The sequence below is a fragment of the Pseudophryne corroboree genome, chromosome 5, assembly GCF_028390025.1.
Source record: "Pseudophryne corroboree isolate aPseCor3 chromosome 5, aPseCor3.hap2, whole genome shotgun sequence".
Classification (NCBI taxonomy): domain Eukaryota; kingdom Metazoa; phylum Chordata; class Amphibia; order Anura; family Myobatrachidae; genus Pseudophryne; species Pseudophryne corroboree.
In genome coordinates this window covers 792,085,309-792,101,592 of record NC_086448.1, presented here as the reverse complement: position 1 = coordinate 792,101,592, position 16,284 = coordinate 792,085,309, and the positions used below count along the sequence as shown (strand labels likewise).

Genomic DNA, 16,284 nt, shown 5'->3' with positions numbered 1-16,284 from the left:
TAGTAGCCGCAGGCACCACCATAGGTTGGTTCAGGTGAAACGCTGAAACCACCTTAGGGAGAAACTGAGGACGAGTCCTCAATTCCGCCCTGTCCGAATGGAAAATCAGATAAGGGCTTTTACAGGATAAAGCCGCCAATTCTGACACGCGCCTGGCCCAGGCCAGGGCTAACAGCATGACCACCTTCCATGTGAGATATTTTAACTCCACAGATTTAAGTGGTTCAAACCAATGTGACTTTTGGAACCCAAAAACTACATTGAGATCCCAAGGTGCCACTGGAGGCACAAAAGGAGGCTGTATATACAGTACCCCTTTTACAAACGTCTGAACTTCAGGGACTGAAGTTTGGAAGAAAATTGACAGGGCCGAAATTTGAACCTTACTGGACCCCAATTTCAGGCCCATAGACACTCCTGTTTGCAGGAAATGTAGGAATCGACCCAGTTGAAATTCCTCCGTCGGCCTTACTGGCCTCGCACCACGCAACATATTTTTGCCAAATGCGGTGATAATGTTTTGCGGTTACATCCTTCCTGGCTTTGATCAGGATAGGGATGACTTCATCCGGAATGCCTTTTTCCTTCAGGATCCGGCGTTCAACCGCCATGCCGTCAAACGCAGCCGCGGTAAGTCTTGGAACAGACAGGGTCCTTGCTGGAGCAGGTCCCTTCTTAGAGGTAGAGGCCACGGATCCTCCGTGAGCATCTCTTGAAGTTCCGGTTACCAAGTCCTTCTTGGCCAATCCGGAGTCACAAATATAGTGCTTACTCCTCTCCATCTTATAATTCTCAGTACCTTGTGTATGAGAGGCAGAGGATGGAACACATACACTGACCGGTACACCCACGGTGTTACCAGAGCGTCTACAGCTATTGCCTGATCTGCTGAGGAAGTCTGCTTCCCAGTTGTCCATTCCCGAATGAACACTGCTGACAGTGCTATCACATGATTTTCTGCCCAGCGAAGAATCCTTGCAGCTTCTGCCATTGCCCTCCTGCTTCTTGTGCCACCCTGTCTGTTTACGTGGGTGACTGCCGTGATGTTGTCCGACTGGATCAACACCGGCTGACCTTGAAGCAGAGGTCTTGCTAAGCTTAGAGCATTGTAAATGGCCCTTAGCTTCAGGATATTTATGTGAAGTGATGTCTCCAGGCTTGACCATAAGCCCTGGAAATTCCTTCCCTGTGTGACTGCTCCCCAGCCTCGCAGGCTGGCATCCGTGGTCACCAGGACCCAGTCCTGAATGCCGAATCTGCGGCCCTCTAGAAGATGAGCACTCTGCAACCACCACAGGAGGGACACCCTTGTCCTTGGTGACAGGGTTATCCGCTGATGCATCTGAAGATGCGACCCGGACCATTTGTCCAGCAGGTCCCACTGGAAAGTTCTTGCGTGGAATCTGCCGAATGGGATTGCTTCGTAGGAAGCCACCATTTTTCCCAGAACCCTTGTGCATTGATGCACTGAGACTTGGCTCGGTTTTAGGAGGTTCCTGACTAGCTCGGATAACTCCCTGACTTTCTCCTCCGGGAGAAACACCTTTTTCTGGACTGTGTCCAGGATCATCCCTAGGAACAGAAGACGAGTCGTCGGAAGGAACCAGCTGCGATTTTGGAATATTGAGAATCCAACCGTGCTGCCGCAACACTACCTGAGATAGTGCTACACCGACCTCCAACTGTTCTCTGGATCTTACCCTTATCAGGAGATCTTCAAAGTAAGGGATAACTAAAACTCCCTTCCTTCGAAGGAGTATCATCATTTCGGCCGTTACCTTGGTAAAGACCCGGGGTGCCGTAGACCATCCAAACGGCAGCGTCTGAAACTGATAGTGACAGTTCTGTACCACAAACCTGAGGTACCCTTGGTGAGAAGGGTAAATTGGGACATGAAGGTAAGCATCCTTGATGTCCCGAGACATCATGTAGTCCCCTTCTTCCAGGTTCGCAATCACTGCTCTGAGTGACTCCAACTTGAATTTGAACCTCCGTATGTAAGTGTTCAAAGATTTTAGATTTAGAATCGGTCTCACCGAGCCGTCCGGCTTCGGTACAACAACAGTGTGGAATAATACCCCGTTCCCTGTTGCAGGAGGGGTACCTTGATTATCACCTGCTGGGAATACAGCTTGTGAATGGCTTCCAAAACTGCCTCCCTGTCAGAGGGAGACGTCGGTAAAGCCGACTTTAGGAAAACGGCGAGGGGGAGACGTCTCGAATTCCAATTTGTACCCCTGAGATATCACCTGAAGGATCCAGGGATCTACTTGCGAGTGAGCCCACAGCGCGCTGAAATTCATTGAGACGGGCCCCCACCGTGCCTGATTCTGCTTGTAAAGCCCCAGCGTCATACTGAGGGCTTGGCAGAGGCGGGAGAGGGCTTCTGTTCCTGGGAACTGGCTGATTTCTGCAGCCTATTTTCCTCTCCCTCTGTCACGGGGCAGAAAAGAGGAACCTTTTGCCCGCTTGCCCACGAAAGGACTGCGCCTGATAATACGGCGTCTTCTTATGTTGAGAGGCGACCTGGGGTACAAACGTGGATTTCCCAGCTGTTGCCGTGGCCACCAGGTCTGAAAGACCGACCCCAAATAACTCCTCCCCTTAATAAGGTAATACTTCCAAATGCCGTTTGGAATCCGCATCACCTGACCACTGTCGTGTCCATAACCCTCTACTGGCAGAAATGGACAACGCACTTAGACTTGATGCCAGTCGGCAAATATTCCGCTGTGCATCACGCATATATAGAAATGCATCTTTTAAATGCTCTATAGGCAATAATATACTGTCCCTATCTAGGGTATCAATATTTTCAGTCAGGGAATCCGACCACGCAAACCCAGCACTGCACATCCAGGCTGAGGCGATTGCTGGTCGCAGTATAACACCAGTATGTGTGTAAATACATTTTAGGATACCCTCCTGCTTTCTATCAGCAGGATCCTTAAGGGCGGCCATCTCAGGAGAGGGTAGAGCCCTTGTTCTTAAAAGCGTGTGAGCGCTTTATCCACCCTAGGGGGTGTTTCCCAACGCACCCTAACCTCTGGCGGGAAAGGATATAATGCCAATAACATTTTAGAAATTATCAGTTGTTATCAGGGGAAACCCACGCATCATCACACACCTCATTTAATTTCTCAGATTCAGGAAAACTACAGGTAGTTTTTCCTCACCGAACATAATACCCCTTTTTGGTGGTACTCGTATTATCAGAAATGTGTAAAACATTTTTCATTGCCTCAATCATGTAACGTGTGGCCCTACTGGAAGTCACATTTGTCTCTTCACCGTCGACACTGGAGTCAGTATCCGTGTCGGCGTCTATATCTGCCATCTGAGGTAACGGGCGCTTTAGAGCCCCTGACGGCCTATGAGACGTCTGGACAGGCACAAGCTGAGTAGCCGGCTGTCTCATGTCAACCACTGTCTTTTATACAGAGCTGACACTGTCACGTAATTCCTTCCAACAGTTCATCCACTCAGGTGTCGACCCCCTAGGGGGTGACATCACTATTACAGGCAATCTGCTCCGTCTCCACATCATTTTTCTCCTCATACATGTCGACACAAACGTACCGACACACAGCACACACACAGGGAATGCTCTGATAGAGGACAGGACCCCACTAGCCCTTTGGGGAGACAGAGGGAGAGTTTGCCAGCACACACCAGAGCGCTATATATATACAGGGATAACCTTATATAAGTGTTTTTCCCCTTATAGCTGCTGTATTTTTAATACTGCGCGTAATTAGTGCCCCCCTCTCTTTTTTTTAACCCTTTCTGTAGTGTAGTGACTGCAGGGGAGAGCCAGGGAGCTTCCCTCCAACGGAGCTGTGAGGGAAAATGGCGCCAGTGTGCTGAGGAGATAGGCTCCGCCCCCTTCTCGGCAGCCTTATCTCCCGTTTTTCTGTGTATTCTGGCAGGGGTTAAATTCATCCATATAGCCCAGGAGCTATATGTGATGCATTTTTTGCCAACCAAGGTGTTTTTATTGCGTCTCAGGGCGCCCCCCCCCCCCAGCGCCCTGCACCCTCAGTGACCGGAGTGTGAAGTGTGCTGAGAGCAATGGCGCACAGCTGCAGTGCTGTGCACTACCTTGTTGAAGACAGGACGTCTTCTGCCGCCGATTTCCCGGACTCTTCTGTCTTCTGGCTCTGTAAGGGGGCCGGCGGCGCGGCTCTGGGACCCATCCATGGCTGGGCCTGTGATCGGTCCCTCTGGAGCTAATGTCCAGTAGCCTAAGAAGCCCAATCCACTCTGCACGCAGGTGAGTTCGCTTCTTCTCCCCTTAGTCCCTCGATGCAGTGAGCCTGTTGCCAGCAGGTCTCACTGAAAATAAAAAACCTAAACTAAAACTTTCACTAAGAAGCTCAGGAGAGCCCCTAGTGTGCACCCTTCTCGTTCGGGCACAAAAATCTAACTGAGGCTTGGAGGAGGGTCATAGGGGGAGGAGCCAGTGCACACCAGGTAGTCCTAAAGCTTTTACTTTTGTGCCCAGTCTCCTGCGGAGCCGCTATTCCCCATGGTCCTTACGGAGTTCCCAGCATCCACTAGGACGTCAGAGAAAATAATAAAATTAAAATCTTGTGTATATTACAGGTCAGCAGTGTCACGGTCAACCACTATTGGTCGACAGTAAATAGGTCGACATGGATTCTAGGTAGGCATGGTCTCTAGGTTGACAGGTCAAAAGGTCAACATGACTTTCTAAATCTTTTTTGGTGTAGTTTTCGCCATAAAGTGGCGGGGAACCCCAATTAGTGCACCGTGTCCGCTCGCATGGTTTGCTTCGCTCACCATGCTTCGGGCAAGGTGCCTCACTGCGCTCAGCACGGGTTATCGTTCCCAATCGTAGTCTACGTGGATCGTAAAGTATGAAAAAATATTTTAAAAAGTGAAAATACCATGTCGACCTTTTGACCTGGAACATGTCGACCTAGAGACCCTGTCAGCCTAGAAACCCTGTTGACCTATTTACTGTTGACTGTCGACCAATAGTGGTCACCCTAGACACTGTCGACTTAAGTCTTGTCGACCTAGAGACGGGATACCAATTATGGTTCTTGATACATCCTTTCATGTCTGACTTTCTCCCAGTGATATTCTTCATGCCTACTTTTCAATATTTCCAACATTGTAAAAAAAAAAAAAAACTGGTACAAATTGGCCCCACTTGTGATCCTAAAAATGACCCTAAATAAATGACACCCCAAATGATTTCAATAATTTCATGTACAAGGAAACTTATAAAATCCAAACTGGTAGCAGGAACTTGCTTACCGGTATCAGGGGGAGATTTATCATTTATTATTATTCTTTTAATTTATTATTATTATCCTTTATTTGGCGCCACATAGGATCCGCAGCGCCCAATTACAGAGTACATAACCAAATAAGCAAGACAAGAAAACAGTGACTTACAATTCAAGGCAACAGAGGACAAACACAGGGTATATAGACATAGCTGCGTCAGCAGATGACACTGAAATAAGTATCACGGTAGCAGAAAACCGAGGGAAAACCGAGGGAAGAGGGCCCTGCTCGTGAGAGCATTTAACGCAAATATCTTGCCATCATCTCCCCCTGTCATCATCAGCATTCTATACGGCCGTTTTTGATCACTGGTATGTATTATCCTCTGCCGGGACAGCTCTTCCGATATAGAGCTATTGATGCAGTGCAGTTACTTCTGGGCTCCGGCCATTGATGGAAAGAATTTAATGTAAAGCAGCCCATACAGTAGGCTTCAATAGCCTACGCCATCTAATGATGGAGTTAGCTATAGCTACTGGGAACAAAGTTATTCTTTTCAGAGCTTGATACATGTGGCCACATCACAGCCTCATTTAAAAATATGGGGATCCATATGCGATGTGGTAATCTCTGAATATTTACAACATTTTGCCTCTCATCTCGCACACAGCCTTTGTAGTCACATTATCCTTTGGGAAGACTCCACCAGTTCTCAAGATCCACCAGGTCTTCAATATAATAAAATCTATTGCTGATAAAAGTGATGTCATCACGTTATCATGTAATGACAGATGTTCTCAACTCTTGACCCCTCCCATTTGTGTTAGTGATGTAACTTCCAGAGAGTTACTGCATTGCACACATCTGTTACTCATCCCATACTACCTCATGATGAAGACCCAAACACTCCTGATAATAACCCAAAACAGCATCACTACATTATCCACAGCCAATAATATTTAACGGTATAGAAGAAAGAAAAAAGGAACACAGGGATGCACCAGCCACATACAAACCAGTCTATACAGAAGAAAAAGTTGATGAAGTCCCAAAAAGTATGATAATATAAATGAAAAAAAGGTAATGCTAAGGATAAGCTATATAATAAAATAAAATACTGATAAGGGAAATAGATTAGGGAAGAAGAGAGAGCTGAATTAAGAGAGGGAGAGAGAGGAGGGACAAATAAGATTTTAAACCTACCGGTAAATCTTTTTCTCCTAGTCCGTAGAGGATGCTGGGGACTCCGTAAGGACCATGGGGTATAGACGGGCTCCGCAGGAGACATGGGCACTACAAAGAACTTTTAGTATGGGTGTGCACTGGCACCTGCCTCTATGCCCCTCCTCCAGACCTCAGTTAGAGAAACTGTGCCCAGAGGAGATGGACAGTACGAGGAAAGGATTTTGTAAATCTAAGGGCAAGATTCATACCAGCCCACACCATCCACACCGTATAACCTGGAATATACGCAACCAGTTAACAGTATGAACAAAAAACAGTATCAGTCAAAGACCGATCTCAACCGTAACATAACCCTTATGTAAGCAACAACTATATACAAGCCTTGCAGATTTAGTCCGCACTGGGACGGGCGCCCAGCATCCTCTACGGACTAGGAGAAAAAGATTTACCGGTAGGTTTAAAATCTTATTTTCTCTTACGTCCTAGAGGATGCTGCGGACTCCGTAAGAACCATGGGGTTTATACCAAAGCTCCAAACCGGGCGGGAGAGTGCGGATGACTCTGCAGCACCGATTGAGCAAACGCGAGGACCTCATCAGCCAGGGCATCAAACTTGTAGAATTTTGCAAAAGTGTTTGAACCCAACCAAGTAGCTGCTCGGCACAAATGTAATGCCGAGACGCCTCAGGCAGCCGCCCAAGAAGAGCCCACCTTCCTAGTGGAATGGGCCTTTACCAAATTTGGTACCGGCAATCCAACCGTAGAATGAGCCTGCTGAATCGTGTTACAGATCCAGCGAGCAATAGTCTGCTTAAAAACAGGTGCGCCAACCTTGTTGGCTGCATATAGGACAAACAGAGCCTCTGTTTTCCTAACCCTAGCTGTCCTGGCTACGTAAATTTTCAAGGCCCTGACCACATCCAGGGACTTGGAGTCCTCCAAGTCACCCGTAGCCACAGGCACCACAATAGCTTGGTTCAAATGAAAAGAAGAGACCACCTTAGGCAGAAATTGAGGACGAGTCCTCAACTCTGCTCGATCCACATGAAAAATCAAGTAGGGGCTCTTGTGAGACAAGGCCGCCAACTCCGACACCCACCTTGCAGATGCCAAGGTTAATAACATAACCAACTTCCAGGTGAGAAATTTTAATTCCACCGTTTGAAGAGGTTCAAACCAGTGTGACTTAAGGAACTGTAACACCACGTTAAGGTCCCATGGCGCCACTGGTGGCACAAAAGGAGGCTGGATGTGCAGCACTCCCTTCACGAAAGTTTGGACTTCTGGGAGAGAAGCCAATTCTTTTTGAAAAAATATAGATAGGGCCGAAATCTGTACCTGAAACTGAGCCTAATTTTAGGCCCATATCCACTCCCGTCTGTAGGAAGTGGAGAAAATGGCCCAGATGGAAATCTTCCGTAGGAGCATTCTTGGTTTCACACCAAGATACATATTTACTCCAGATACGGTGATAATGATTCGCCGTTACCTCCTTCCTAGCCTTTATCAGAGTAGGGATAACTTCCTCTGGAATACCTCTCTCTGCTAGGATCTGGTGTTCAACCGCCATGCTGTCAAACGCAACCGCGGTAAGTCTTGGAACATGCAAGGCCCCTGCTGTAACAAGTCTTCCCTGAGAGGAAGAGGCCACGGATCTTCCGTGAGCATTTCCTGAAGATCCGAGTACCAGGCCCTTCGAGGCCAAGCTGGAACGACGAGTATTGCTTGTACTCTGTTTTGTCTTATGATTCTCAACACTTTTGAGATGAGAGGAAGAGGAGGGAACACATAGAGCGACTGAAACACCCATGGTGTCACTAGGGCGTCTACCGCTACTGCCTGAGGGTCCCTTGACCTAGCACAATACCTCCAAAGCTTTTTGTTGAGGCGTGACGCCATCATGTCTATTTGAGGAAGTCCCCAAAGACTTGCTATCTCTGTAAAGACCTCTTGATGAAGTCCCCACTCTCCTGGATGGAGATCGTGTCTGCTGAGGAAGTCTGCTTCCCTGTTGTCCACTCCCGGTATGAAGACTGCTGACAGAACACTTACGTTATTTTCTGCCCAGGACAGAATTCTTGTGGCTTCCGCCATAGCCACTCTGCTCCTTGTCCCGCCTTGGCGGTTTACATGAGCCACTGCTGTGATGTTGTCTGATTGAATCAGAACCGGTAGGTCGCAAAGAAGATACTCCGCTTGTCGAAGGCCGTTGTATATGGCCCTCAATTCCAGTACGTTGATGTGCAGACAAGCCTCCTGGCTTGACCATATCCCCTGAAAATGTCTTCCTTTTGTGACTGCTCCCCATCCTCGAAGGCTCGCGTCCGTGGTCACCAGAACCCAGTCCTGAACGCCGAACATGCGACCCTCTAGAAGGTGAGCACTCTGCAGCCACCACAGGAGAGACACCCTGGCCCTGGGGGACAGGCTTATCTTTTGATGAAGGTGTAGATGGGACCCTGACCATTTGTCGAGAAGGTCCCACTGAAAAGTCCTCGCATGGAACCTGCCGAAGGGAATGGCCTCGTAGGCTGTCACCATTTTTCCCAGAACACGAGTACATTGATGCACCGACACTCTTTTTGGTTTTAGCAGGTCCCTGACCATGTTCTGGATGTTCTGGGCTTTTTCTATTGGTAGAAAAACCCTCTTCTGTTCCGTGTCCAGAATCATGCCTAGGAAAGATAGTCGAGTCATTGGAAGCAACTGTGAGTTTGGCAGATTGAGAATCCAACCGTGTTGATGTAACACTCTCAGGGAGAGTGACACGCCTTTCAGCAATTGATCCCTTGATCTCGCCTTTATCAGGAGATCGTCCAAGTACGGGATAATCGTGACACCCTGCTTGTGCAGGAGCACCATCATTTCTGCCATTACCTTGGTGAAAATCCTCGGGGCCGTTAAAAGCCCAAACGGCAACGTCTGAAACTGGTAATGACAGTCCTGTACCAGGAAACGTAGGTATTCTTGATGAAGAGGAAATATGGGGACATGAAGGTAGGCATCCTTCACGTCCAGTGACACCATAAAATCCCGTGCTTCCAGACTGGATATCACAGTCCGGAGTGATTCCATCTTGAATTTGAACTTTTTCAAGTAAAGGTTTAGTGATTTTAGATTCAAAATTGGTCTGACCGAACCATCCGGCTTCGGAACCACAAATATTGTTGAATAGTACCCTTTTCCCTGTTGGCCTAGGGGAACCTTGACAATCACTTGCTGTTGACACAGCTTTTGAATTGCATCTAATACCACTCCCCTCTCCGGGGAAGAAGTTGGCAAAGCCGACTTGAGAAATCGGCGAGGGGGCACCTCTTCGAACTCCAGTTTGTAACCTTGGGACACAATTTCCAACGCCCAAGGATCCACGCCCCGATAGGACCCAAACCTGGCTGAAGAGTCGAAGACGTGCCCCCACCGGTGCGGACTCCCTCCGTGAAGCCCCAGCGTCATGCGGTGGATTTAGCAGAAGCCGGGGAGGACTTCTGCTCCTGGGAACTAGCCGAAGCAGGTGTTCTCTTACCTCTACCCTTACCTCTGGTGAGGAAAGAGGAGCCCCGACCTCTTCTAGACTTATGCGACCGAAAGGACTGCATCTGATATTGTGGGGTTTTCTTTTGCTGTGGGGGAACAAAAGGTAAAAATTTAGATTTACCCGCGGTAGCAGTGGAAACCAGGTCCGCGAGACCATTCCCAAATAAAACTTCACCCTTGTAAGGTAAAACCTCCATATGCTTTTTTGAGTTGGCATCACCCGACCATCAGCCAACAAGATATCTGTCCATGCGGCAAGAGCGCTACAGACCCACGCCGATGCTATTGCCGGCCTGAGTAAAGCCCCTGTATGTGCATAAATAGAATTTAAGGTAGTCTCCTGTCTACGATCCACAGGATCCTTAAGGGCCGCGGTGTCTGGAGACGGTAGCGCCACCTTTTTGGACAGACGCGTTAATGCCTTGTTCACCCTGGGCGAGGATTCCCAATGTACCCTGTCCTTTGCAGGGAAAGAATACGCCATAAGGATCCTCTTGGGAATCTTCAGTTTTTTGTCTGGAGTTTCCCAAGCTTTTTCATACAATTCGTTCAGTTCATGAGATTGAGGAAACGTTACCTCAGGTTTCCTCCCCTTAAACATGTGTACCCTCGTGTCAGGAACAGAGGGGTCATCTGTAATATGCAAAACATCTTTTATTGCCACAATCATATAATGAATACTTTTGGTCACCTTAGGGTGCAACCTTGCCTCATCATAGTCGACACTGGAGTCAGAATCCGTGTCGGTATCAGTGTCTACTATTTGTGATAAGGGACGCTTTTGAGACTCTGACGGGCCCTGTGACCCAGCCAATTCCGCGGATTAACTCTCTGCTGATTCCTTGGACTCAGCTTTGTCCATTCTCTTATGTAATAAGGTCACATTAGCATTTAAAATATTCCACATATCATACCAATCATAAGTCGGCGTTGCCGACGGAGACACCACAATCATCTGCTCCACCTCCTCCTTGGATGAGCCTTCCGCTTCAGACATGTCGACACACGCGTACCGACACCCTCACACACACACACACACACACACACACACACACACACACACAGGGATCTATCTATAAGGGGACAGGTCCCCAACAAGGCCCTTTGGAGAGACAGAGAGAGAGTATGCCAGCACACACCCAGCGCCAACTGACACTGGAAACAATTCCCAGATATAGCGCTTTTATAACATGTCAATCGTGTAATACAGTCACTGCGCCAAAATGTGCCCGCCCCCCCTCTTTTTCAGCCCTGTATCACCGTTCTGCAGGGGAGAGTCCGGGGAGACAGCTACTCTTCAGCACACTGTGGAGAAAATGGCGCTGGTTAGTGCTGTGCGACCAAGCTCCGCCCCCTCTAGTGGCGGGCTTTGGTCCCGCTCAAATTTACAAATAATGGCGGGGGTAAACATATTCACTGACTCCGCAGCCCATATGTGTTTATCATGCAAAGAAAAGAAGTATATATTGCTGCCCAGGGCGCCCCGCCTGCGCCCTGCACCCATCAGTGCCTGCCGCGTGTGTAACGTGTGGGAGCAATGGCGCACAGCGTTACCGCTGTGCGCTTACCTCAGTGAAGATCAGAAGTCTTCTGCCGCCTTAGACGTCTTCTTTCTTCTTATACTCACCCGGCTTCTAACTTCCTGCTCTGCGAGGAGGACGGCGGCGCGGCTCTGGGACGAACGGCAGGGAGATACCTGCGTTCCGATCCCTCTGGAGCTAATGGTGTCCAGTAGCCTAAGAAGCAGAGCCTATCATGTAAGTAGGTCTTCTTCTCTCTCCTCAGTCCCACGATGCAGGGAGCCTGTTGCCAGCACTGCTCCCTGGAAATAATAAAAAACCTAACAAAATTCTTTTATCAGAGAAATTCAGTAGAGCTCCCCTGTAGAGCACCCATTCTCCTCTGGGCACAGAATCTAACTGAGGTCTGGAGGAGGGGCATAGAGGGAGGAGCCAGTGCACACCCATACTAAAAGTTCTTTAGAGTGCCCATATCTCCTGCGGAGCCCGTCTATACCCCACGGTCCTTACGGAGTCCCCAGCATCCTCTAGGACGTAAGAGAAATATAGGGGAGGCAATGAGGGGAGAGAGAGGAGGAGAAATAAAGTGGAGGCACAGAAGAGATAGAGGAGGAGGAGAAATAGAGGGGAGGCACTGAAGAGATAGAGGAGGAGGAGAAATAGAGGGGAGGCACTGAAGAGATAAAGGAGGAGGAGAAATAGAGGGGATGCACTGAAGAGAGAGAGGAGGAGGAGGAGAAATAGATGGGAGGCACTGAAGAGAGAGAGAGAGGAGGAGGAGAAATAGAGGGGAGGCACTGAAGAGAGAGAGGAGGAGGAGGAGAAATAGAGGGGAGGCACTGAAGAGAGAGAGGAGGAGGAGAAATAGAGGGGAGGCACTGAAGAGAGAGAGGAGGAAGAGAAATAGAGGGTAGGCACTGAAGAGAGAGAGGAGGAAGAGAAATAGAGGGTAGGCACTGAAGAGATAGAGGAGGAGAGATAGATAGATAGATAGATAGACAGACAGACAGACAGACAGACAGACAGACAGACAGACAGACAGACAGACAGACAGATAGATGCAAACAGTGATGCAGACATCTAGTATTCAATATAAGACAGTGAAACAACACCAACATAAAAATAACAGCAGAATGAGACAATAAACCCAGAGCAAATCTATAGTACAGCACACGCAGAAGCCAATAACAGACAAGGACAGAATCAGGACATAAATCAGGAATGCAACAGACAAGGACCCAAACAGGAGAAGTTCAAGAGGCCACAGAGCCAGGTCATAATAGAATCAGGAAGAGTCAGCTGGAGGGACAAGTCTGATGGATCCAGCACTGTCTGTGCTGAAATAGGACTGGAGGTTTGGAGAGACTTGTAATGAGTTCCAGCTGGAACTCATTAGCAGCCAGAAATGAAACACAGACAGAAGGTTAGGCAGCAAAGACAGGGCAAAATAGTGATGTGAACATGGAATTTCTTCAAATAATAAAGAGGCAACGCAGAAGAGCATATAATGGAAAGAGCATGGGTGTGAATCTCAGCTGATCATGACAATCTATATTTAATGACCAATAAACCCCCAAATTGGCCGTTTTAGATATGAATCATGATGGTAAAATATGATGTAAACGTGACTTTCCACTGCAGCTCTGTGAAGTATAAACTCCCCATTGTAAGGAGCAGCAAGATGGAGGCGGAGCGGATTACCAGAGAGTATTCAGGACCAGCTTCGGCAGTGGCCCAGTAATGCAGGAGATGTAACCAGGTGTGGTCACCACTTTGGTTTATCCTAGACTGCCTTCTATAATGCTTATCTGCCCTCAACATATATGTAATCTAATAAAGGTTCCACCCTCTCCTCCAGGTGTCACTTGTTCAAAAGATCAGTATACTGATATACTACATAAGTTAAAAATAATATATTTTGTTATGTTTCTCTGGCTGGTCAACAGTGTGAACTCAGTTGTATATAATCATATTTATAATCTATCATATAATTTGCTAAAACGACTGTCACCAACATGTGCTGTTAGCAGAAGATGGTTCCTTTTACCTCTCCAGGTGCTGCCTCCTTCTTCTACCTCTGAGAGCTAGGGTAGCACAATCCAACACGGACCTACTGGTGGAAGGTAGCCATCAGCCCAAAACATTGATGTGTTAAGTAACATCATTGTTTGCTATCCTGCCCCTAACATCACTGCAGGCCTGGTCAAGACCTGCTGACCTTTTCTTTGAACACTTAAACCACCTTAGACATCCAGCCTGCTGCTGCATGATATGAGGTCAATAGGGGGAGAAAGAGAGAGATGGTGGTGAGACAGAGAAAAGGAACAGGAAGGGGGGCATATGTACTGATTATCAAGTTTCAGACTCGGTAATTGTAATTTGTCATCGCCGATATTTATGACGAAAATAAATTAAGTACCGCCCGGATGTACCAGTGATCACATGTAGGGACAGGAAACCTCCCCCAGCAGTTTTGCCAAATGTAGCCCATAGGCTACAGCAGTGTCAGACTGGGGTATGAAGGGCCCACCGGGGGAATGCAGTGATAGGGGCCCATACTTAAGGGTGTGGCCAGCCTACAAAGGGTGTGTGGCCAGCATCTACAGAGGCTTGAAATACACAATAGTCTAGTGCAGTGTAATGCAACATATCTACCATGTATAATACAAGTGCACAGTCTGGAACCAAATCCCTAGAGGAAGGAGTGGGCACTCAGGCAGTTGGGCCTACCGGTGGTTTCCCTGGTACCCCTGTGGGCCAGTCCGACCCTGGGCCACAGCAGATAACGCCATCTTCAGATGGCATTGGCCAAACTTGGTAAATCTGACAATTTTGCAACCCCCATAGAAAACTAAGGGGGCTGTGGCTGCTGTTGGAAATACAGGGACCACAGCAGATATCGGTACATTGGGGTGATATTTAATATTTGCAGGGAGATATACCGCAAATACTGAATGATAAATAGTCCCCTAGATTTTAACCAATGTACATACCGGCGAGTTATATTTATAGGAACTGTATTTCTTTTCATTGTGTCACTTATGAAAATACTTTGGCAGAACAGTTTTAAAATATTGAGAGATGCCCCTTTCTTATTTCAGGATACTGGGAGCAGAACGGAAAATGTTCGGCAGTACTGTTATAATGTTAGTTATCTAGATTAGTATTAGTGGCCTTTATCAGGATGAGCAGAGGAGTAATAACACAGTGCTCTGTCCTCCGTGTGTACTGACTGGCAATCATTCAGCTTACTCTAGCTGAAAAATAAGAGTCTTTTTGTACTATTGCGGCTGGTGCTAATTACTGTCATTGTCTCATCAGTGGTTTGTTTACGACAGATACGGATGACAGGAACACTGAGACTCTCTATCAAGGGCATCAGCTGATGAGGATTTTATTGTCATATGATGCCTCTTCCCTTCCCTCACATACATTGTAATAATAATATTGTTTTATTTTCTCTTAATGAAGATCTATAGCTATGTATGAACATGTGATGGGTTTCACAGACAAAACGGTGCCTTCACTCTGCTTAATAGATGGATAAAAGAGGGGATGAAAGATATGAGATGGATATGAGATGGATATGAGATGATAGATAGATAGATAGATAGATAGATAGATAGATAGATAGATAGATAGATAGATAGATAGATAGATAGATAGATGCCCTGGAGATTGATAGATACAAAAAAGGTCACAATAACACCTTTAATACCAGCTGATATACAAGAACAGAAAACAAATAATACAAGCTGAGATGGAGCAACTGCAGTATTATAATTTTCCTTACATACATTTTAGATATGCTTGGCTTAGGTCAATTAATCCAATACAATTCTTCTTCCAAACTTTTGACACATTGAACATGATGGAGCAGGTAGGATTAGAACAACCTGGAGCCTATTATAGGCAAACTCAGGGGGAAGGGGTCGGGGGGGGGGGGGGGGGGTTCCAGTTGCCCTTCCCCTCAGCCTGATCAGCGGCTACTACAAGCAGTATAATATTGTATGGAACTGCTGCACGTGCTCGTATAATGCTGCATGGAACTGCTGCACGTGCTCAGTGGCAGCAGATTTTCCTACCAAGTCTGCTATGTGTGTGGATCTAAGCATTGGGCCTTCATATGTCTGATGTACTGTATAACATACACTGCACTATGTTTGAGGCAGACAATTGCTTGTTACATGTTAACTTGTTAGCTTGCTAGTTATGCATCCTTCATGGACTGGCGACAATCTCTCTAAAATCAAACATTTGGAACCCCCCCCCCCCAAAAAAAAAATATATCCTGCTATAGCTCCTCATAGAGAAATTATTGGAGTAATGTAATGATGATAATAAATTATAATAGGATAAAGCAACCTGACCTGTCCAATATTAGGCTATCCCACAATGCTATGCTAGTCAGGAAAGTGTTGCATAATAGCCCCTGAGGTCCTTAGAATACAAACTGATCTGCCACAATAGTCCAAAGAGCTTCAGTCCGCCAAACAGCATCAAGAGTCCAAATGTTAAAAGTTTTCGTTCCATATAGCATATCTTTATCAGAGGATCATAAGGCAAGTTCTGATGTCAATGTTTATAATCAAATGGGTCAAGTCAAGTGGCAGATAAGATGCCGGCGACGGGGGGGGGGGGGGGGGGGGGGAGGGGTGCAAGTATATTTGCCATAGACAATGTACCTGTTATTTTTTGGTGTGCCCCTCTATGGGAGCAACGTAGGTGCAACGTACTGTAGGAACACATTCCAGAGCATGAACCTAATGGAGCTGACCTATAAGTG

The 16,284-nt window shown here is 47.2% G+C and overlaps 1 protein-coding gene across 1 annotated transcript in view; it reads right to left on the bottom strand.

Moving 5' to 3' along the window:
- DGKB (diacylglycerol kinase beta) overlaps nucleotides 1–16,284 on the bottom strand; it is a 903,118-nt gene that overhangs the window by 291,697 nt on the left and 595,137 nt on the right. The window lies entirely within an intron of this gene.